Source organism: Fukomys damarensis, unplaced genomic scaffold (assembly GCF_012274545.1).
Source record: "Fukomys damarensis isolate Sample0158 unplaced genomic scaffold, DMR_v1.0_HiC HiC_scaffold_16, whole genome shotgun sequence".
NCBI classification, from domain to species: domain Eukaryota; kingdom Metazoa; phylum Chordata; class Mammalia; order Rodentia; family Bathyergidae; genus Fukomys; species Fukomys damarensis.
In genome coordinates, this window is record NW_022900928.1 from 96,670,223 (window position 1) to 96,682,342 (window position 12,120).

Here is a 12,120-nt window from a genome sequence, read left to right on the forward strand (position 1 = left end):
TGGCTCCGAGCTTTGTTTCGGATCCCAGATATGTGGGGCCGGAGTCATCTCTTTGATTCTTGATTTTTTGTGCTGCGTAGTATTGCTCTCCCAGGAGCTGCGTGCCTTTTGAGATTCACGCCTGCTACCTCCTGACCGGGGACCCCAAGGAAATAGATTTGGTTTTGGGTAAGCGAGAAGAGAATGTTAGAAAAATACTGTTAAGTGATGCGGGTTTGGCAGGTGCACACAGGCCACGCGTGTAAAAGAACTGCCGAGTTGCACGCTCGAGATTGTGTTTTTGTGTTCCTTTTTTTTTAGAATGAGGGATCGATAGTGCCTAAGCTTTTGTTTTTTGATAAGTTGAAAAACCCAAGTGAAAGGCCGGTTTTCATCTGGCTGAAAATTTGTATGCAGATATGTAGAAATATTCCTGGTGATACAGAATTCAGTGATGTATTAACCGGGAGATTTGAGCATTCCCAGTCTTTCGTGTGACGCATTTATTAACGACCCGGTTGAAGCTTTCTAGGTCCATTAAAGAATTGAGTGATAATTATTTTCAATAATGGGATGCAGAAAGAATAGAAGCAATTTCAGGTGATTTCTAAAAATGGAATCAAATGCAATTTCCCAAGGAATGAGGATTTTTTTGTTTTTGAAGATTTTAAGTTCTTGTTTATGGAACTAATTATTTGAATCTTCAATACTGCTGCTGTTTGTGGGCCAGTCATTTTTTTATAAAAACAGGGTCTCACTGTGTAGTTATGGCCTTGAACTCACTGTGATCCTCCTGCCTCAGCCTCCTGAGTGCTGGTATTACAAATGGACACCACCATGCCTGGCTAGTAAGTTTTTAAACCTGTAAAAACTAATACGACTTCTCTTACTGGATTTACCAATCCTTTCCCTTGCAGTCCCATCCCTCCTTCATAATTTTGTTTTGTGTTTTGAGACAGGGTCTCTTGAACTCACAGTGATCCTCCTGCCTCAGCCTCCCAAGTCCTGGGATTACAGGCATGCTCCACCGTGCTTGGCCACCTCCATAGTCTGAACATGTTTGTTGAATTTATGAGTCTGAAGAGTTCTGTAAGGTGCCTTCATTATACCACCCTCTGCAACCTAAGTAAAGCCACACCTGAGGACCCATCATCAACCTGACCTTTTTTTATTACTAGTGCATATTTGCAGTATACCCCACCCTGATGTTGCTATGCTTCCTTATTAGCCATCATACTTGTCCAGACCCCACCTTTACATCTCTGTACAGAATTCATTGTCATTTTGAATGCCTCCTTTCTCTTACTTTCCATGTTCCATTTGTAGTTCCTCAAGCAGCATAGAAATCATCACTGCCATACTACCAGACTTAACATTTCTCTTTGTCTTGATCCTTGAATGAATGAAATTTCCTAGGTGTTTCTTGGACATCTGGGACCTCATTGTCCATGAACCCTAGGTTTAGATATTTTAGAAATTAATGTAGCTGAGTAAACCTAGTTTGAGAAAACATGTAAAAGATATAGGCATAGATTTACTTGTTTTTGGCTTCTTGCAGTAACTTGTAGCTTTCACTTGGGATAGTTATCTAGAAAGAGAAATAACTATGTAGCCTGATAACAGTGGTCAGAAGCTGTAGCCCTAGGCACTCAGGAGGCTGAGTCAGGAGGGTCTCGTGAGTCTGGTAGTTGTGAGCCAGCCTACATAACAGTGATAACTGCTTCTCAAAAAAATAGCAGCGTGGGCCAGGGATTTTTAGCTCAGTATTTCTGCCTCCTGCCTCTCAAGTACATGGTCTCCCTAGTTCGATTTCCAGTGCCACCCCCGCCCCCCAAAAAAAACAACAGGACAAAAACCTACAGGTTAACCTGTAGATCTTAATGTTTGACATTGTTTTTTCTATTGTAGGTACCAACATGACTTTTTCTTCAGTGTCTCAATACATAGTTCAGGCTGGCCTCAGACTCAGGGATCCTCCAGCCTCAGCCTCCTGAGTGCTGGGACAATAGGTGTGTGCCACCAGACCCAACATGGTTTCTTTTTTTTTTTTTTTTTTTTTCCAACATGGTTTCTTAAAGAAAGACTCTCTTTGTAGAGGAGTAATTGTGAAATCTTTATTGTAGACTTGGAGCTCTCTGAGAGAGGGACCCTATTCACCCAGTGCCTTCCCACTGAGCTACATCCTTAGCCCACTTAAATGTTTTTATCTTGAGACAAGGTCTCCTTAAATTACCCAGGCTGGGATCAGACTTGGGATTCTCCTGACTAAGCTTCCCAGAGTGTTGGGATACCAGATGTGGGCCACCTTACCAATCCGCTAAACCTTTTTGAAGAAAAACCAAGGTAATGTTGTATTCTAGTGTTTGTTTCTTCCAAAAACATCACACCTCCATTTCTGAGTTTGGGTAAGGCTGTTTTCTACATTTAGGACATAATCCTTTTTGAATAGGGTCTGGTACCCCTATCCCCACCCCTACTGGAGATTGAACCAAGCCTTCAGCACTGAGCTACACCCACTTTTTTTTTTTTTTTTTTTTTTTTTAAAAATCTGTAAGCTGCCTACTGCCTCTCCCAAGTGTGTGCCACCAGGCCCAGCTAGGGATCTTTGTTCTTTTGCTACTGGGGATCGAACTCTGGTCCTTGTGCTTGTGAAGCAGGTGCTAGAACCACTGAGCTAAATCCCTGGCCCTAGGGATCTTTGTTCTTGATTGCCAAAAACCAAGTACATATGCTTGGTTATTTCTGTCATAATGCCTCTCAAAATTCTCATTGTGTTTTACCTCTGCAGTTCAAGAATACCTTTGCTGAAAAACTGTATTATGCTGCCACCACCAGGCAGTTTTTTATTAGGGGAATGCTATGAAATAGATTTTTTTCTAGTTAACTTGAGTGTGTGGTACAACAGTTTAATGTTTAAAGAAAAGTTGTAATTTGCAAACAGGTTTTGAATTTCATTATTTTGGAGGGCTTTTTGTTTCTTTTCTACTGATAATTCAGGCTGGCCTCAAACTCTGAACAGTCTTCCTCCCTCAGCCTCCTGAGTGCTGGGATTATAGGTATGTGCCACCATGCCCATGAAAATTTTAATTTAGACTGGTTTATTGAGTGTTTTTATAATGGTGGATGTTCTTTTGCTTTTTTGTTGTTTTGTTTGTTTTGGTACTGGGGATGAAACTGGGTCCTTGTGCTTGCGAGGCAGGCAGATGTTCTTTTGATATAAATAATACACAATTCTAAGCATTTTTATTTCTTAATTAATTTTTATTTTATTTATTTTATTTTATTTTTTTAATTTATTTTGCTTTTTTGAGACAGGGTCTCACTATGTAGTTGAGACTGACCTGGAACTCACTATGTAGCCCAGGCTGGTCTCCAACTCACAGCAATCCTCCTACCTCAGCCTCCTGAGTACTGGGATTACAGGTGTGTGCTACCACGCCCAGCTTTTTAAATTTTTAAATGTGTGTGTGTGTGTGTGTGTGTGTGTGTGTATTTTGGCATCAGGAATTGAACTCGCGTCCTTGCGCTTACAAGGCAAGCCATGGAACCGCTGAGCTAAATCCCCGGCCTTAAATTTTTATTTATTTTTGTGGTACTGCGAGTTTAACTCAGGCAGTACTGAGCCATCAGATACCATCATTTTGAGACAGGCTCTTACTCTGTAGTTCAAGCCAGCCTTGAACTTGCTGTATATCCCAGAGGGGTCTCTTAACTAGACTTCTGCCTCTGCCTCCTGCTGAGCGCTGAGATTACAGGCTAAGCCACCTAGCCAAGGTCTTTGTCTTTTTAGCCCCATCCCACCCCCTGTTATTTTCTGGAACTGAAAATTGAACCCAGAGCTTTTCCACTGAGCTACAAAAGCCACCCAGATTTTTGTATTTTGAGGTAGGCTTTGGAGTTTAAACTGGGCTGGGCTCAGATTTGGAGCCCTTTGCCTCAGCAGCCTTCTAAGCATGTGCCACAATTTCTGCACTCCCCCTATTTTTTTCTTTGAAGTTGATCTTGAACTCCTGAACTCAAGCCGTTTTGCCTCAGCCTCCTGAGAAGCTGGGACTACAGCCACATTCTAGCATGTCTTGACTTTTATTTCATGGACGTACAGTCTTGCAGTGCAGTTCAACCTGGTCTTGAACTTGGTACATAGCTCGACCTGGCCTTGAATTTAAGATTCTCCTGCTTAAATTGAATGTTAGGATTACAGGTATGTTTTTTGATGAGTTATGAAGGCAAAATACACTGAGCTCACACTGAAAGTTACCTGCTCTGGAAAAGAATTAATTTGCTTGTGACACCTAAGTGACTTCTACATTATATATTAAGTGTACAGAACTGATAGAGTAGAATAAAACATGGACTTTCCCCATGCAGGGTTTCCAGTCTAGTTTGAGAAGCAGGGTGCCTACACTTACCAAATTAATGTCATGTAAGAACTGTCACAGTGGGTGAAATGATTCACTGCCACATTGGGTAAGATTTCATGATTTTTAGAAATCCCCAGGGAGGGTGTCAGGCTGCCTCCAAGCACTGTGAGGATGGTGGTTACTTTGCATTCTTACAAGCTACTTATTGTGGTTTGTCACTCTCTGTGACAGTGACTGCTGGGTTTCCGAGAGGTGCACCCATAGGGGGATTCTTATAAATTGCCTTTACTGCCAGAACAGTGCTTGGGGTCAGTCCTCTCAGTGAAGGAACTTCAAAAAATCACAGCAGGGAAGCTCACCTGGGTAGTGACATCAAGGTGATTTTGGATTGTGGTTTTATTTTTCATTTTTTGGTGGTAGGATTTTAAAAGTGGAAGTAGTGGGCTGGGGATTTAGCTCAGTGGTTCCGCCGCCTGCCTCGCAAGCACAAGGATCCAAGTTTGATCCCTGGTACCAAAAAAAAATGGAAGTACTTACTTTTGGTTGGGGGTAGTGCAGATTGAACTCAGGTCCTTGTACTTGCAAGGCAGGCAGTGGAACCACTAAGCTAAATCACCAGCTCAGAAGTATTTACTTTTGTGGTTTGTGTTGGGAGAAATCTTGGAAGTGGGTTGCCTTTATTCTGCTGCTTATGTATTATGAGTAACGGTAATGTTACAATCTTAGGCTTAATTTAATGTGTTGGCAAGGTGTTTCCCTGGAGACTGCTCGTGATTTGGGTATAGGCAGATAAAACAAACCAAAAACTCAGTCTTACCACTAGACTTTTGTAATACCCTGTGGGGCCTGTGCTCTCGTGTTTTCAGCTCTGTGATGTCAGGTGGTGAAGTAGCTGCTGGAGTCCTTTGGTGGTCCTCAGTCTGCTGTATTATTCCAGGGTCAAACAGCTTGTTTCTCAGACCTTACATTGAGCCAGATGCAGCCTGTAGCTTCCTGCTTGTAGTGTTTTTATCCCTTTGTCACAGTAGTACTGGCTGGACTACCTAAAATACTGCAAATGCTTTGCCCAGTGCCTGCCCTCTCAGCTGCCTTCTTTTTCCCGCTCAGTGAAAATCGGAAACCAGTGTTCAGATAGTGTGATGGGGAAGGCAGAGGGTGAGCAGAGATTGATTGAGCAGGTTAGTGAGGGTCACCCAGATAGCAGACGGAATAGCTACCACCTGTAACGGAAGAGGAGGGGATGTATGTAGGTCCATGGTCCACCACTCCAGGCAGGCACATGATGGGGAAGGGTATGCAGGAGGAAAGCTGCTCTCCTCTCTGGTATCCGGTAAGCAGAGCAGGGTTAGCGAGGAGGAATTCCCTACGTCACACCCCTGTGGTCTGCCTAGACATTCCCAAAAGGGTGCTTTTATCTTCTGGATACCTCAAGCTAGTGAGTGGATAGTCAGAACTAGGAGGTGATAGAGCTGAAATTTAAGAGTCCTCTAGTTCTGAACCTTTGTTCTTTTTATTGCTTAGATCTGAGCAGTCTCATTGTTCTGGTAGCTGCAGTTACTATGGTCTAGAAACTTGTGACTACTCAAATCTCCAGAGAGTCTCTAGACTTCAGTGTAGTCCATTGGCCAAGACAGGTCACCTAGAAGCCTGTTTATTGTGGTACTGGTATTAAACTTGCCCTTGCACATGCTAGGCAAGTAGTCTACCACTGAGTTCTATCCCCTGGCTTTAAAAACCTAGTTTGTTTTGTTTGGTTTGGTTTGCGCACTAGGGATAGAACTTGAACTTGGGTCCTTGTGCTTGCAAGGCAGGCGGCGGAACCACTGAGCTAAATCTCCAGCTCTGTTTGTTTGTTTGTTTGTTTTGTTTTGTTTTGTTTTGTTTTGTTTTGTGAGTACTGGGGATCAAACTCGGGCCCTTGTGCTTGCAAGGCAGGCAGGGGAACCACTGAGCTAAATCCCCCTCCCCAGAACCTAGTTTAATATTTTAATAATTCAGTCTGATTGTGACACTTCTCTTTTAGATTCTTTAGTGAATCCTTACTGCTTTAAGGTAACTTGGCTTACAAGGTCCTGACAGATTTCTTCCTAGCTTCCTAGCTTCTTTACCTGTGTTGTGGTTTTTGGGGTTTTGGGTTATTCTCTCTTGGGGATAGGGTCTCACTGTGTACCCTGGGCTGGTTTTGAACTCATAATGATCCTCCTGAATGCTGGGATTACATGCATGTGCTGCCATGCCCAGTACTTTGCTCTGTGTTCTTTTTGCTCTCCTTGTTAGCCTTCTTCCCTTTCAGTCAGGGTGGTGACCATCCTCCCATCACAGGGCCTTTGCACAAACTGTTCCTCTACCTATGTAATTGTACCAACAGTACCTTAACCACCTAATCTTAGAGCAGACACCTTTGTTGGTGAAGAGCGAGCTTTGTCTGGTCCCTGCTGCCTGCTACACAGTGTCAGGCAAAGAGTGGGTGCTCATTTTGCTGACCGCCTCTCATCCCCCCCCAGAAGTGTTTTTATATAAAAACACAAAGGAAAAGGTAGATCACTGTCCTGTGGTCTCAGGTCCCAGGAGTGACAATGCCTTGGTCATGTGCTGCCTGTACCATGCTCTTGGCTGAGGTGCTGTGAGGCCCTGCCACATGTCATGGGCCAGCTGTCTGGTCCTAGAGGACATTTTCCACGGTGGCAGGCAATGTTGACGGTATGGTATAGTACAGGGTAGAGCCGCTTGAAGTTCGTGGTCAAGGAGATTGGAGGTTAGTGGAGGACTTGAACTAGGCTCAGCAATTTAAATTTCTGAGAGCTGGCCTTGGTGGCATGCACGCCTGTATAATCCCAGCCCTCAAGAGGTTAAGGCAGGAGGGTCAGCACACATTTCATTCGTGACCAGCTGGGCTAGCTACATAGTTAAAAGCCAGTCTGAACTACATAGACTCTCAACTCCCACTTCTCCCCCAAAAACAAGTGAGAGCATGGGAGAGAGGCTAGAATTCAAGAGCTATTTAGTGCTGCACCTGAGGTTTTTAGGAGCTGTTTTCCCAATGGAGATCTCTAGATGAGTTTCCTACTGTAGACTCCCCCCAGAGAATCACACAAGGGCTGCCCTAGTGTCTGTTGTGTGGAGCTGACACTGCTTCAGTTGAATAAATAACCTAGCCAGCACACATGCCTGTCATCCACACATGCTGGGAGGCTGAGGCAGGAGGATTGTAGCCCTAACCTTGCCTGAGCAATTTAGCAATCTGGTGAGACCAATCTCATCTCAAAATACAAATTTTTAAAAAGCTGGAGATGGATCAATGCAAAGGCCCTGTGTTGTCTCTAGTATTGTAACAAAAAATGCAACTGTGGATATGTCTTATTTAGATAATTTTTGAGTCTTTTGTCATTTATGCAGTCAAAATGATCTGTTGACACAAGTTGGGTAAAACATGTTCCCTAAGCCTGTATAGCTTTATTAAAGAAAGATGCTTTCATAGACAAGTTCAGAATTGGGTCATAGGGAGCTCATCTAGTTGCAAAGCTTGCAGCAAGTAGTTGGGCACTTGAACTAAAGTTTAAACCTGAGTTTTAGAGTAAATTAAGCCTAATAGCAGTTGAAATTAGACTTTTTTTTTTTTTTTTTTTTTTTTGAGACAGGGTCTCACTATGTAGGTGAGACACACCTGGAACTCACAATGTAGCCCAGGCTGGTCTCGAACTCAGCGATCCTCCTGCCTCAGCCTCCTGAGTGCTGGGATTACAGGCGTGCACCACCATGCCCAGCTAGGCATAATTTTATTTATTTACTTATTTACCACAGTACTGGAGGTTGAACACAGGGCCCTGGTACTTTTGTTTGCTAGGTTGCCTAGGCTGGACTCAACTTGTGGTCCTCCTGCCTCAGTGTCCCAGAGTGTTGGGATTACAGGTGTGTGGCACTACGTGTACCCTTTAAAACTTTTATTAAAGTTTGAGACAGGTTCTTGCTAAGTTGCTCAGACTAGTCTCAAACTTTTGATCCTCTTGCTGAGCCTCCCAGAGTATAGGATTACAGATATGCACCATCACACCAACTATTTTTGGTTTGAGACCGGGTTTCTCTGTAGTCAAAGCTTCAGGCTGCTGAGTGCTGAGGTTGCAGACATGCCCTGGTTTTACATATGTAATGCAACTTTCTACTACAATATTTTGAAAATTTTTTTCTCATGTATTTACTACTGTTACTTAGAAAGTTCATATGCAAATAATCCTTTTGTATTTTAGTTTTGGGCAGCCTCCTCCCCCCTTTTTTGGTCCAGGAGATTGAACTCAGGCCTTGGGCACACTAGGCAAGTGCTCCGTTACCAAGCCCTCAGGTTTCTGTATTAGCCAGGGTCTTGCTAAGTAGCCCAGGTGGGCCTCTTGGGTTCTCTGGGATTCAGGGTGTGTACCATCATGCCCAGCTTCTGTTTGTTTAGGTGCCCTAGGTACAGGTGAGTCTGTTTCTCTATCATTCATTTGGCGGACAGGTGGAGTGTGCTTGTCACCACCTGCTTGCTTCCTATTGTCTCAGGTTGCTATGCAACCTCCTTGGATCCACCAGTGCCCTCTTCAAGACCAGGGACAGTCATACCCAGCAAGCAGTTACTGTTTTCTGCTCAATACTAGCTGTGCAGAGATGTGTGTCATGGGGGTTCTAGTTTGCCAAACTGAATCTTCATACTCCACTCAGGAGAAAAGGACAAAGAAGGAATTAAAAAACTGAACCCTGACATAACGTCTGGTGGGAGAATGGAAAAGGGGTTCTGAACCCCAGGTCAAGGTTGCCCACACAAGCAAGATGCTCCATTTCCCTAATCCAAACAGATCTCTGGATCCCACACCTCCTTTCTGATCTAGATCTAGTAAGTCCCAGGTAGAATCTCAGAATCTCTAGCAGATTGCCAGGTGTTGCTGTTGCTGACAGCAGTCCAGGTCCACCTAGAAAAACTACGTGTGTGTTCCCATGCCTGGGTTTGGAAACTGCCAGCCACTTTGTTTTCTTTTGCCTTTACTTCTACCAATGGTTTTGTGTTTCTGTGTGTGGCTTTTAAAGCATTAAAATGGCCTAGGGCAGTGGTGGCAAACCTTTGGGCACCCATGGTGCAGTAGGCACGTAGAACTCTGTCAGAAACACCAGCCCAGGTGCCTCAGCAGCTAAGCTGCCTCAGCAGCCAAGCATCACTCCGGTTTAATTGCAGTGTTGGCACTTCGTGATGAATGAGTAGGTTTGGGGTTGCACTTTGGGCACTCAGTCTCTAAAAGGTCCATCATTAGTCTAGGGGGCCCACAGTGGTCTCCGTCTTCCTTCATCCCTTCCTCCTTCCTTCCCTTTTTTCCTTCCTGCTTCTCTCGCTCCCTCTCTCTGGGATGCTAGACAAAGTCTCTGCCACTGAGCTACATCTCCCATCCCTTATAAAAATTACTTGAAGTAAAAGTAAACACTAGTCTGGCCCTTTACAGTCTGTTTGGTTTCTTTTCTTTTCTTTTGTTGTTGTTTTTGATTTTTGATTTTTTTTTTTTTTTTTTTTTTTTTTTTTTTTTTTGAGACAGGGTCTCACTATGTTGTTGAAACTGACCTGGAACTCACTATGTAGCCCAAGCTGGTCTCAAAACTCTGTGATCCTCCTGCCTCAGCCTCCCAAGTGCTGGGATTACAGGCGTGCGCCTGGTTTCTTAATTTTGATTGTTTTGACTGTAGGACAAGGACAGTGGTCAGTCTTGAGCTGCAGTGATAGGATGCATGGGTTGTTTTGTTTTTCCATTTTCTACCATTTACTCTTGTTATAAAAAAACAGCTCAATTCTTCTTGCAAAACAAAAAATAGTACATACTGGACACATAAATCACATTTTTCTTAGGATGCATGTTTGAGACCTTAAGTTGGGCCTGTTTCCTGGGCAGCCTACTGTGCTACACACCGGGTCTTTCTGACTGTGTGGTCTAGGTAGGGCTACTTGTTTTGCTCATTTCCTACCCTTGTACGGTTACTAGAAAAGCATATAAATCTTAAATTCTTTTTTTATCTTTAATTGAGTTTATTGGTACAATCTAGGTATACAATACAGTTATATTCATCATTGGGATTCTGTACCTTTACATAATAGGTCTTGATTCTCATTTTTTCCCCTTGTCCCTGCCCTCCCTTCACCCTCTCCTCCTTCCGTCCCCATTTAAAACACTTTATTTCCATTTTTTCAGTTTCTCATATTTTTTTCCTCTCCCTTATTACCTTTCCCCCACCCTTCCCACTTTCCCTACACCTTTAGCCCTTTACTTCCTATTTCACATTATTAATTATATCATTAGGATCCTGAGTACTATTATAGTTTTTCGTACCAAAGAAACTATTCGGTATTTCAGTTAAGGAAATCTCTGTATGAACATTAAAAATAGGGAACCCTAAAATAAAACTAAAAAGGAAAGTAAAAGAGAAAAGGCAATGATGTAACATTAAAATAATCCTTAATTCTGAAGATGAAAATGGTCCCCGAACATATTTAAATTGCTTCTTGCTCTTATAGTCTTATTCTTTTTTTCATTATTTAGAGAATACTTTTATTAGTTTCTGTAATCAAACCCACGTAGATACAACCTTACATATTTAGTATGATGTGTTACCCCTGTACACATGGAATAAAAATAAAAATAAATTAACATTTCTAGACCAATATGGCTGTCCATTTCTGTACAATGCCAACTCAGCACAGTAAATTGGGATGACTTTTTCCAAAATTGGCAGCACTGTTAAAGTTTCCCAAAATTCAATTTATATATATGTATATATGTTTATATGAAAAGACTAATAATAGTATGTTATACATCGATAGCAGCAACAGCTTTTCCAGGTTCTGCAGTCATCTGGACAAAATTGTAGACATTCTGTCCTACATCAGTAATACTAGAATCAGTTTTGGTTTGAAATTTACTTTGTCTGCAAATAAGATTGCTGCCCCTGTTTTTCTGGGCTCCTGTCACATGGAGAATTATTTTCTCTCTCTTCATTTTCAGTCTATAGGCTTCTTTTTGCACTAGGTGTGTTTCTTGTATACAACATATTGTTGGATTTTGCTTCTTACTCCATTTTGCCAGTCTGTTTCTCTTGATTGGTGAGTTGAGGCCATTGACATATCTGGTTATAACTGATATGTACTGACTTATTATTGACATGTTATTGGCCTTTTGTTGACTCTTTTTACTTTTTCACCTCCTTTTAATTTCTTGCCTTGCCTATTTGATTTGCTCTGTTGGGCCTCATGGTGTTGTTGCCTTCATTGTCTTTTTCTAGGATCTTGTTTAGAATTGCTTGTAGTGCTGGTTTGGTATTCATGTAGTTTCTCAGGTGTTCTTTGTCCTGGAAGTGTCTTATGTCCCCATCTATTTTGAAAGAGTTTTGCTGGATACATCAGTCTAGGTTGGAGGTTGTTCTCTTTTAGTACTTGAAATATCTCATTCCAGGCTCTCCTTGCCCCAAGGGTTTGTGTTGAAAAGTCTGCTGTGATTCTGATGGGCTTTCCTTTGTATGATTTGTTTCTTTTCTCTTACTGCTTGTAGTATTTTGTTCTTCTGTTGGGTTTCTGGGATCTTGAGTATTATATGTTTAGGTGTAGATTTTCTTTTTTATTGTAGCTAGTTGAGGTCCTATATGCCTCAGTTATCTGTAAAATTCTTCCCCTCTGTTTGGGAAGTTTTCTGTCATTAATTCTGCAAACAGCTTTTTTAACGTCATTTGTATTTTCTCCTGCTACTTCATGGATTCCTATCAGTCTTATGTTATTCTT

The 12,120-nt window shown here is 42.3% G+C and overlaps 1 protein-coding gene across 1 annotated transcript in view; it reads left to right on the top strand.

Moving 5' to 3' along the window:
* Positions 1-25: 25 nt before the first annotated feature.
* The window catches only part of Mkrn1 (makorin ring finger protein 1), a 25,824-nt gene continuing 13,729 nt past the window's right edge, over positions 26-12,120 (top strand). Inside the window, exon 1 of the mRNA XM_010631659.3 lies at positions 26-168. The gene's annotated coding sequence lies outside the window, so the exon portion shown is untranslated. The remainder of the gene's footprint in view (positions 169-12,120) is intronic.